The sequence below is a fragment of the Suricata suricatta genome, chromosome 10 (genome assembly GCF_006229205.1).
Source record: "Suricata suricatta isolate VVHF042 chromosome 10, meerkat_22Aug2017_6uvM2_HiC, whole genome shotgun sequence".
Taxonomy (NCBI): domain Eukaryota; kingdom Metazoa; phylum Chordata; class Mammalia; order Carnivora; family Herpestidae; genus Suricata; species Suricata suricatta.
The window spans coordinates 84,908,007-84,918,221 of NC_043709.1; the positions used below are offsets into that span (position 1 = coordinate 84,908,007).

General features: G+C 42.3%; 1 pseudogene; it reads left to right on the top strand.

The window, feature by feature from the left end:
* The first annotated feature begins 2,002 nt into the window (after positions 1–2,002).
* Positions 2,003–3,876, top strand: LOC115305669 (annotated as a pseudogene).
* Positions 3,877–10,215: the final 6,339 nt, after the last annotated feature.

The following is a 10,215-nucleotide window of genomic DNA, read 5'->3' on the forward strand; positions in this document are numbered from 1 at the left end:
TGAAGGGTCAGGGAAGGTACCTGGGAAAGCAACTTCTGAGCTGGAAACTAAAAGAAAGTGAAGGTTAGCTAAGTGAAGGGACAAGAGAGCATTAGAGACAGGTAACCGGGCGAGTGTGGAATTTCACAGCTGGAGCAGGAACTGGGCAGGGGTTGAGGCTGGAGGAATCAGCAGAGGTCAAATGATGAAAGAAGGAAGAACTATGAAGGAAGGGCAGTGGGAACCACTGAAGCATTTGAAGCCTGAGTGTGGGTGGGGAACACATCAATGACATTTACAGTCTAGAAAGATTCCATGAGTTAAGTATTGACTCTGTCTATGTTGTGTGTTTGTTAGTAAATCATAACATTGGAACTGGTGGGTGGTGAATAAGGAGTCTAGATGGATTTGTACACAGAAGCTTTGACCCATAACATTAGGATTCCTTTTGATAATCTGTAGAGAAGACTTTTCAATTTGAATTGATCTTGCTGTCTTTAAAAACTTCTGACCACATTTCCTAAAATTCTCTCAAAACCAAAGCCTAAGTAGTGAGGAAAGTGGGGGCTGCATGACTTTGTCTTCCCTATTCTCCACTACTCATTCCTGAGGCATTGCTGCGAATTGTTCACCCAAAGTCTTGCTCCATTTGATGGAGGGGGCTATTTGAATAGTAGCAGCAGAGGAGGGGGAAGGAGGAACCACATGCAGGATTCTCTCATTAAGAAAGTGTATTTGGCATATTAAGGCCATGGTTTGAGCGACTGAAAAATAAATATAGAGGAAAATTAAAAGGGAGTTACAAGTTTGTGTTTTAACATTAGCTCACAGAGCAGGGCAGGGTCTCCAGGTGGCTGGACGCAGATATCACAGATGGCCCAAGGTGTTTATAGCGAAGGTGTGGCCAGTGAGGAGACTGTCTGCAGAAGTGAGCTCACCTTTTCTCCTTGAACGTAGAGAGGGATCAGACAGAACAAATTGTTTTGGCTGTGAGCAACTGAGGTGGGTGACCTACTTCTTTCCTTCCTACTCATCATACTCTCATAACTGTGGAAGACAAACTGTAGTAAGTTTTGCCTAGTTGCTTTGGGTGAGGTTTACTGAATGTCAGAATTCACAAAGTGGCCTTTCTGGCTCTTCTCCCTTAGTGGTGGACACTTGGTTGGCTTATACACCTGCTTCTCCAGTGTTTCCTCACCAGACAGCCTGGTTTCTCTAGTTCTTGCGTAGAGTTATATAGGTCCTGCCTCTTTCTCCCTCATTCTCTCTTCTCACTGTACCTTCTGTGGGACTAGATGGGTAAAGCAAAGGGTTTGACTGTACATTCCTTGCCATCAGTACAGCTAAATGGATCATGCCAAATGAACAGAAATGGGGCCATCTGATCTTGGGCACTGATTTGGGAACAAAGAGTTTTAAGACCGTGGGACCAATATTTGTATTTTAAACTCAGATGATGGTTCTGTAACTGCAAGAAGGCACTCTAATCCATGAATTAATGTGTGATAACTTATGGTCAAACACCACACACACATTCCATGTGAAAATTATTGTACATGAAATTCATACCCTGTTGTGTCCTACAGCTTAATTAGTCCATGAAGCTACACGAGTTAGAGAATCTCAAATGGGATTTTGCTATGTAGTATGTAGAAAAGAGAACGTTGGGAGACACTTTGGGGGGGGGCAGGGTTGATTTTTTATGATCCTTTATTGCAGTTTCCGTGATACTCGTGTTGCAACAGGTGCCATGAGACTTCTGAGCTGTTTTTGTGAACTTTCATTAGTTGGTTGAACACCATTGTCCAGTAAATATTTATTGTTTGCTTAGGCATTATGAAGAGCTGTCACATACCTGGTGAAATACAAAGCAGCAGCTTCGAAGCCTGAGTAACGGACCTCCGCAGCCCCAGCACAACTTGGCTTCACTCACTGAACAGGCCTCACTGAACCTGATCCCAGACTCTGCTCCCTGGGCTTGCTACAGCTCTCTGACCCTGGATTCTCTTCAATTCCACCTAGAATGCTGCACGAAGCACTTCATAGATTCGGTGAAAAACTGGTACGCAGACCTATGCTGGAGGCACCAGTGGGTGAGAATGACCAACAGAGAATACTGAACACTCTGGATTTGGTGACCATGGGCGTGAGCCATACAGTGGGTGTAGGAATGTATGTCCTGGCTTGTGACGTGGTCAGCAATCAAGCAGGACCATCTTTTGTGACTTGCATTTTGTTGGCCGGCCTCTCTTCTATGTTGGCTGGGCTGTGCTCTGCAGAGTTTGCTGTCCGTGTTCCCCATTCTAGCTTTGGATATCTCTACAGCTATGTCACTATAGGCGAACTCTGGGCCTTCATCAGTGGCTGGAGCTTTCTCCTTTCCTATGTTGTTGGTATGACCATTGTGTTTAGCACATGGATCTTGACTTTTGACAACCTGCGTGGGAATCGGCTCTCTCAGACTCTGCAAGAGAGCATCTCAGAGCACATTCCCCATGTCATTACAGACTCTGTAGAATTCTTTGTTCTGGGTTTTATGTTGTTCTTCATGCAATTTAGGCGTCTTTGGTATTATGAGACATTTTGGTCTTCCACAACTGCCAAAGTGGTCATATTGGTGAAACTTTTGGTTCTCAGTTTTGTTATCATCTCGGGCTTCATTAAGGGGGACATGCACAACTGGAAGCTCACAGAAGAGGACTACATAATTGCTGGACTCAATGACACCTATAGGTTGAGCCCTCTGGGCTCAGGAGGATTTATGCCTTTTGGCTTTGAAGGGATTCTCCGTGGAGCAGCTACCTGTTTCTATGCTTTTATTGGTTTTGACTATAGTGTTACCAAAATTGAAAAAGCCCAGAATCCCCAGCGTTCCATCCCCATGGGGATTTTGATTTCACTGTTCATCTGCTTTTTGGTGTATTTTGGTGTCTCTTTAGCACTTACACTTATGGTGCCTTACTACCAGCTCCAACCTGGGAGCACCTTGCCTGAGGTATTTCTCCATATTGGCTGGGTCCCTGCCTACTATGTTGTAACTTTGGTATTCCTGTGCATTCTTTCTGCCAGCTTTCGGGGCTTATGGCAGCCAATACATGGGGTGTTATACAAGATGGCAAGTGATGACCTACTATCCCGTTTCTTTACTCGTATCATTTACCTCCGATACATTATTTTCATGACCGTTATGCCTGTTGGAATTATTGCAGTCACTGTATTCTTCTTTGGGATCACTGATATCTTGGACCTAGGGTCAGTTGGGTCCCTTATTTCTCATTCCTTGGTTGCGATTTGTGTTCTCATTGTCAGGTATCAACCCGAGAGGAAGAATGAGCAAAATAAAGCAGAGGTGCAGGAGGAGAATGGGCCTGCAGCAGAGAAGCTGACTCTACAGGGATTACTTTTCCCAGGCAGCTCCACCCCCACTCCACTCTCTGGCCAGGTGGTCTATGTTTGCTCCTCACTGCTTGCTCTGCTGATCATTCTTCTTTGCCTGGTGCTGACCCAGTCGCCAGTTCTGCTTTCTGGGGACCCAGTGTGGATTTCAGTGGTTGTGCTGCTCCTGGTGCTCATCACTGGGATTATGGGGATAATCTGGAGGCAGCCCCAGAGCTCCAGTCCCCTTCCCTTTAAGGTCCCTGCTCTGCCTCTCCTCCCACTACTGAGCATCTTTGTGAATGTTTGTTTTATGATGCAGATGGAAGCTGGCACCTGGGCCCTATTTGGTGTCTGGATGCTGATTGGGTTTGCTATCTACTTTGCCCATGGGATCCAGTACAGTCAGAGCAGTAACACACTTTAAATTAGGGCCAAACGTGTAGAACTTGAACTCTGCTGTGTCAATACATATTCCGTTTGACATCGTCACACCTGAATGCTGTCAGATCTCCCTGCATAATAATGGACTACTCTTGATCCCTCCCATGGGATGTTGGTGGGGGTTCACTAATAGAGCTTTAATGGAGCTTAGTGTATATTGTGGAGTAAAGGATGCATTGTGTTTTTTTTTTTAATATATGTCTACTTGACTCATGTCTGTAGTGCTTACTTACTTTAAAATATTATTATTAAAAGAAACTAGAAAATCATTTTTTATTTCATTGGTTAAATATCCAGTAGCTGTGGCGTGCCTGGCTGGCTCAGTCAGTACAGCATGCAATTCTTCACTCAGGGTGGTAACCTTGAGCCCCACATCTATAATGTGTGTATAGATTATCTTAAAAAATAACCAGGAACAGAATTACTGGATCATAGATACTTCTTTTTGAGAAACATCTCTACTGTTTTCCATAGTGGCAACACCAACTGATATTCCCACTAACAGTATATGAGGAATTCTTTTTCTCCATATTGTGGACAATACTTGCTTATCTTGTCTATTTGATTTTAGCCATTCTGACAAATTCAAAGTGATATCTCACTGTAGTGTTAATTCAGATTTCCCTGTGATTAGTGATGGTGAACACCTTTCCAAGTGTCTGTTGGCCATCTGTATGTCTCCTTTGGAAAAATGTCTATTCAGTTTTTCTGTCCATTTTTTAAGTGGATTATTTGGGGTTTTTTTTTTTTTTTTTGGATGTTGAGTTGTATAAGTTCTTTCTGTATTTTTAGTACTAACCTCTTATTGGGTATATCATTGACAAATATCTTCTCTTATTCAAAAGGTTCCCTTTCTCTTTTGTTGCTGGTTTCCTTTTCAGGGCAAAAGCTTTTTAGTTACATGAATTCAGCAAGACATATGCACCCCTATGTTTATTGCATCATAATTTACAATAGCCAGAACATGAAAGTAACCCAAATGTCCCTTGATAGATGAATGGATAAAGAATATCTAATATCTATCTGTCTGTCTATCTATCTGTCATGGAATATTACTCAGCCATAAAAAGTAATGGAATCTTACCATTTGTACAACATGGATGGACCTACAGGGAATAAAACTATGTGAAATAAGTCTGTTCAGAATAAGAAAAATACCATATGATTCTACTCTTATCACAATTTAAAAAATAAAACAACAACAACAAAGGCAAAAGTGAGACAAGCAATAAAAACAACTCCATACACTTAAATAGAGGGGACAAACTGTTGGTTGTCAAAGTGAAGTGGGTACAGGGATACGTGAAACAGGCAAAGGGAATTAAAAGTATAGTTATCTTGAGCACTGAGAAATGTGTGGAATTGTTGAATCATTATACAGTGCACCTAGAATAATATAACATCATGGTATGCTAGTTATACTTCAACAAAAACAAGAACAACAATAAGAAACTAAAATCAAACAAACAAAAAGATGAAATATGGTCGCTGCTCTAAAGGAGCTTATATATATATTTTTAAATGTTTATTTATGATTGAGACCAAGAGAAACAGAGCATGAGTGGGGGAGGGGCAGAGAGAGAGAGGGAGATACAGAATCTGAAGACAGGCTCCAGGCTCTGAGCTAGCTGTCAGCACAGAGCCTGATGAGGGGCTCGAACCCACAAACCGGGAGATCATGACCTGAGCCGAAGTCGGACACTTAGCCGACTGAGCCATCCAGGCGCCACAAGGAGCTTATATTCTAATACAAGGTGTAAAGCATAGCTGTAACATAAAGTAGAAAGTTTTGCCATAAGTAAAATACAAATAAAGTGTCCTGGGTAATCAGAGTGGTGGATGATCATTTGTAGCTGGCACAGTAGTGAGGGTTTACTGGTAAAATCAGAGAAGTCTTTGTAGAGGAATGGCATTTGAGTTTGTTTTCTCCAAGGACAGATTAGGATTTACTCACATGTGGGTAACAGTGAGAGAGAACAACACTTGGAAAATCACAGGAAAATTAAGCAGTGTTCAGAACACACCGAGTGTATATTGTAGTCTGAGCCTTGGCTGTGAGAGGGGGGCAACAGAACGTGCACAGCTGGATTGGAGCCAGAGCTTTCCTCTGAGCACAAAACACTTCATTTTGAATCCACTACCCTTGCTGAAAATCCCTCAGGTTGGTTCTTCTCCTTGGCGATATCTAAATTCTTGGACTGAAAGTTAAAGTTTCTCTACTGTTATTGGCTTTGGTCCACCTGATCAGAAAGTGCTCAGCTGAGAGCCAAGTGTCCTGGGTTCTGCTCCTGTTCTCACCACTAACTAACAATGTGACCTTGAGCAAGCCTCTTGGTTCCTTCAATGCTTTGCTCATTTTTCTGTAACATGAGAAGTCAGAACTGATTATTTCTAATGTTAGGTTCACTTACAAAATTCTAGGATTTCATCTGGTTCTTATGTATTGTTACTCTCTCAGCTAGGTCTCTCTACTGCTGGCAATCTGAACCTGCATCCTGCTTACTATTCAATACAACCCATGTTGGAGCTATAAAGTGCCAATAAATAACACCCATTTCTCACTCCTATGTTTGGACCCAACTGATAATCATGACATATAGTCAGATGTTTAAACTTTTAGCTTTTGATCTACAACCCAACTAAATTGCTAATGCTGCATCACTAAATTAGACAGACTTACTCTTCATCAGAAGTAGTGCTAAACAACCCCCACAACTCACCACATGAAAGATTCTGCTTTTATTAGATTTATGTATGAGCAGGTTGTAAGACATTTTTTTTTGGTCCATTTGGCACTGTATGAAAAAGAAACCTATATGTATAAAAGAAAGAGGCTGAGCCAGGCATGAATAGTATTGTTTCTTTAACTCACTAATCAAAGTCACAGTGAGGGGGTAGTGATCGAGTGGGGCCAGGAATAGTACTCTGTCAGTGGTTCTCAATCATCAGCAGGTGTCACCATACCATAGGGCTTGTGACAACACAGATTGCTAGGCTCTTTCCCCAGCATCTGGAATTCAGTAGGTCTGGGTGAAGCCCAAACATATACTTCTAACAAGTTGCCAGGTGATGCTGATACTGCCGGTCCTGGGACCACACATGCAAAACCAAGGCTCCACATGGAAAGATGAAGTGAAGGACACAAAGTTGCCCTTTGAACACTTACCTTTGTTTAATTACACATTTATATTAAACTGCCATTGTTAATCCTATAACTGTGGGGAAGTCATTGTGAATCATTTCACAATGTATATGTATGCCAGATCACCACAATGTATACGTTAAATATCTTAAATTTTGTATGTCAATTGTACTTCAATAAAGCTGAAATTAAAAAAACCAAAATACCAGTTATCTGAGTGTTTTTATTTTTGTATATTGTTCCTGATTGCAGATCACAGGTAAAGAGTGTATCTTGTTCACTCCCCCAGAGACCACGTACACAATGAGCATTTAATAATTCATGTTACATTGAATTGAGATTTAGATATTTCTTTGGTACAGAAATTGTCCTTCCTTTCAGGCTACCACAGTGCTGCTCCTTTAAAACTCTCTTCTGGGACACTTCCTTGACAAACAGTATTGCTACCCATACAGAACTATATCTAGAAGTGTATCTAGATCTGTATCCAGCATCTAGAACTACACCCCTGCATTTCCGGTTTTGCCTTTGTGTAGCTCAGCCTGAATTTTGGGGACTGTCGTGTCTGTGCCATCAGAGTGGATTCTTGCTCAGGATAAGGAGTAGATTCCCCCTTTCCTCTAGACACACTAGTAAGAACAGTGATGTTTATTCAAATAGCAACATCCCTGGGGCAGGTGAATGCCTGACATGACCTCTTCTGGTCTTGCTCCATCCATACTCCTGGGCTTGGAGAGGGGCAAAAGTACCAAAATTGATAGAAGACCCAGACTACTCTACCTCACTCCAAGGTATCTATGAAGATGAGACTGACTTCAGCTTGGGCACAACAAACAATTTTCGTGAACAGTTTTATGGTTGGCATATGAGGGCCAGTGTTTTTCTGTTGTATTTATGTATGACAACTTCCCTGAAAAAAGGGATGGGAAGCTACTTTCTTATTTGTGGAGTTTTTCATCTTTTGAACAGAGAATAGGTGACCCCAGGGAAGCCTGCTAGGAGCAGGATTACCCTTATACTTGTCCATTCCTTTAGATGATTTTTTAGGAACTAGTGTAAAAATCTCATGTGAACATCTTCTATTCTTTTTGGCAAAGAGAATTTACACCCTAAGTGGGAAGAAAAAATGAACTGAAGTAGGAGGAATTAGTAACTAGACAGGTATTGAGGTATCATTCCTTTGGAAGGGATGGTATAAGTAGAAACTGAGAAGGAGGTAGTAGTCAAGAGATGCTTCCTGGAGAAGGATGCCTATGGAGCAATTTGGGAAATAGAAGAGGGATAGGTAAACTCAAACGGGATAGTAATTTTAGCTACATGGACATTTAGGAATCATGAAAGAATTAGACTCTTGTGACGGATGTGTGTTCACATCTGAAGGGAGTTTATGAGTCAGGTTTGGAGTTGTGTATTGTGCATTGTGCTATGGAGTGAGATTTCTGAATCTGGAAGGAATGAGAGGAGGAGTTAAGAGGGCGGAGAAGTAGGGGGAACCTAGGCTTTCCTTATCTCTCAAACACAGCTGTCAGATCACTTCAGAAACCCAGGAAACCTATGTGCAGAGAGGCTGAAGGATCTCCACAGTTGGAGAGAGAAAGCTTGGCAGGTGTGAAGTATGGGAAAGTGAATTGGGGGAGAGAAAAATGGCAGGCAGCAGAGGAAAAGGAAACCTTTCCATGGAGAGACAAAATAGAATAGACCTTGTTTGAGGAAGTGTGGCCTCATGTCTGCACAAGGGGCAAACCTCTCTGGACCATGGACTGGGGAGTGAGAACTACTGTGTCCCAGTAATTTATTTTTTTAATTTGGAGCTCGAACTGTGAGATTTTGTAATTGCACAACTTTCTCCAGAGTAGAGCTGTTGCCTGTGCTCCTGGGGGGTGTGGGGAAGAACTGGCTCCTGAGTGCTACCTTGGTGTAGGAATCTCTGGGATGCACTGGGACAGAAACAGTCCCTTTCATGGAGGACTTTTGGAAAAGGATGTATTGCCTCCCCAAGGTCAAACACCCTGCAGGTGCCAGCCTTTCATTAATAGGGTACAGAGGCGCATTCAGAGGTAATATAACCCTTGCTGCTTTTAGCAGTGCTACTCCATACATTCCAAACACTGTCCAGGCGTGGGTCACTTTTTCAGGGACAGAAAACTTCCAGCATGGAGAGCTCTACTCCGAAGGAGGGGAGTGGATCTGCACAGTGCCAGTCTCGCACTGGGGTGCAAGATTCCCAGACTGGGATGAGAGACAGGCATGGTGCCATATCCCCCCCAACACAAGCACGCTGGGACTTCAGAGAGTAGACAGTGGCCCCCAGTAGAGTCAGAGCCTGCATACTCCAAACTCTTGTTTCCATGTTGGCAACTGGTTATTTCCTGGGGCAGGACTGACTCTGAGCCAATGCAAGAGACCTCTCCTCCAGACCAGCACAGCCAGCACCTCCCATACATCAAGTGTACTGAAAATAGAGTGCTTCAAAATGACAACTGCAATTCTTTTTTCTTTCTTTCTTTCTTTCTTTCTTTCTTTCTTTCTTTCTTTCTTTCTTTCTTTCTTTCTTTCTTTTTTTTTTTCCTTTGGAGTCAGGGCCATAGTTTCTTGTTGGTTTTATCCAGTTCCTTTCCTTTTTCTCTGTTTTTTTTAGGGGAACAGGATTTACCCTCACCCCTTTTATCCAGGGTTACTTCAACAAACAAACCAAAGCACACCTAGTTACACATCCAAATACATCACCATTGCAAGCAAGGAGGAGCTCTGCTGAGGACTGACTAGTGGGAAAGAGCAGCCAAAATGCAACAGCAGAGTTCACACCAAAAACACTTCCTGGAGTGCCAGGGCCTGGACAGTGTACGACCCTGTTTTAATGTAATAGTACTCTCAGTTGTAGGAAACACAACAAGATTTTAATGTCCATAAAACACTGAAACTTAGGCAAAATGACAAGACAAAGGAATTCTCTCCCAAAAATAGATCAAGAAGAAATTACAACCAGGGACTTGCTGGAACAAATATAAACAATATCAAGAGTTTAGAACAACATTCATAAGACTACTAGCTGGGCTTGAACCAAAGCATAGAAGACACAAGAGAAACCCTTGATGCAGAGATAAAATACCTAAGAATCAGTCAGGATAAAATAAAAATTGTTAGAACTCCGGTTCCTGGATGGAAAGTTGTTTAAGTGTCCGAATCTTCATTTTGGCTCAGGTCAAGTTCTCCTGGTTCGTAATTTGAGCCCCATGTCAGACTCCCCACTGACAGTGTAGAGCTTGCTTTGGATT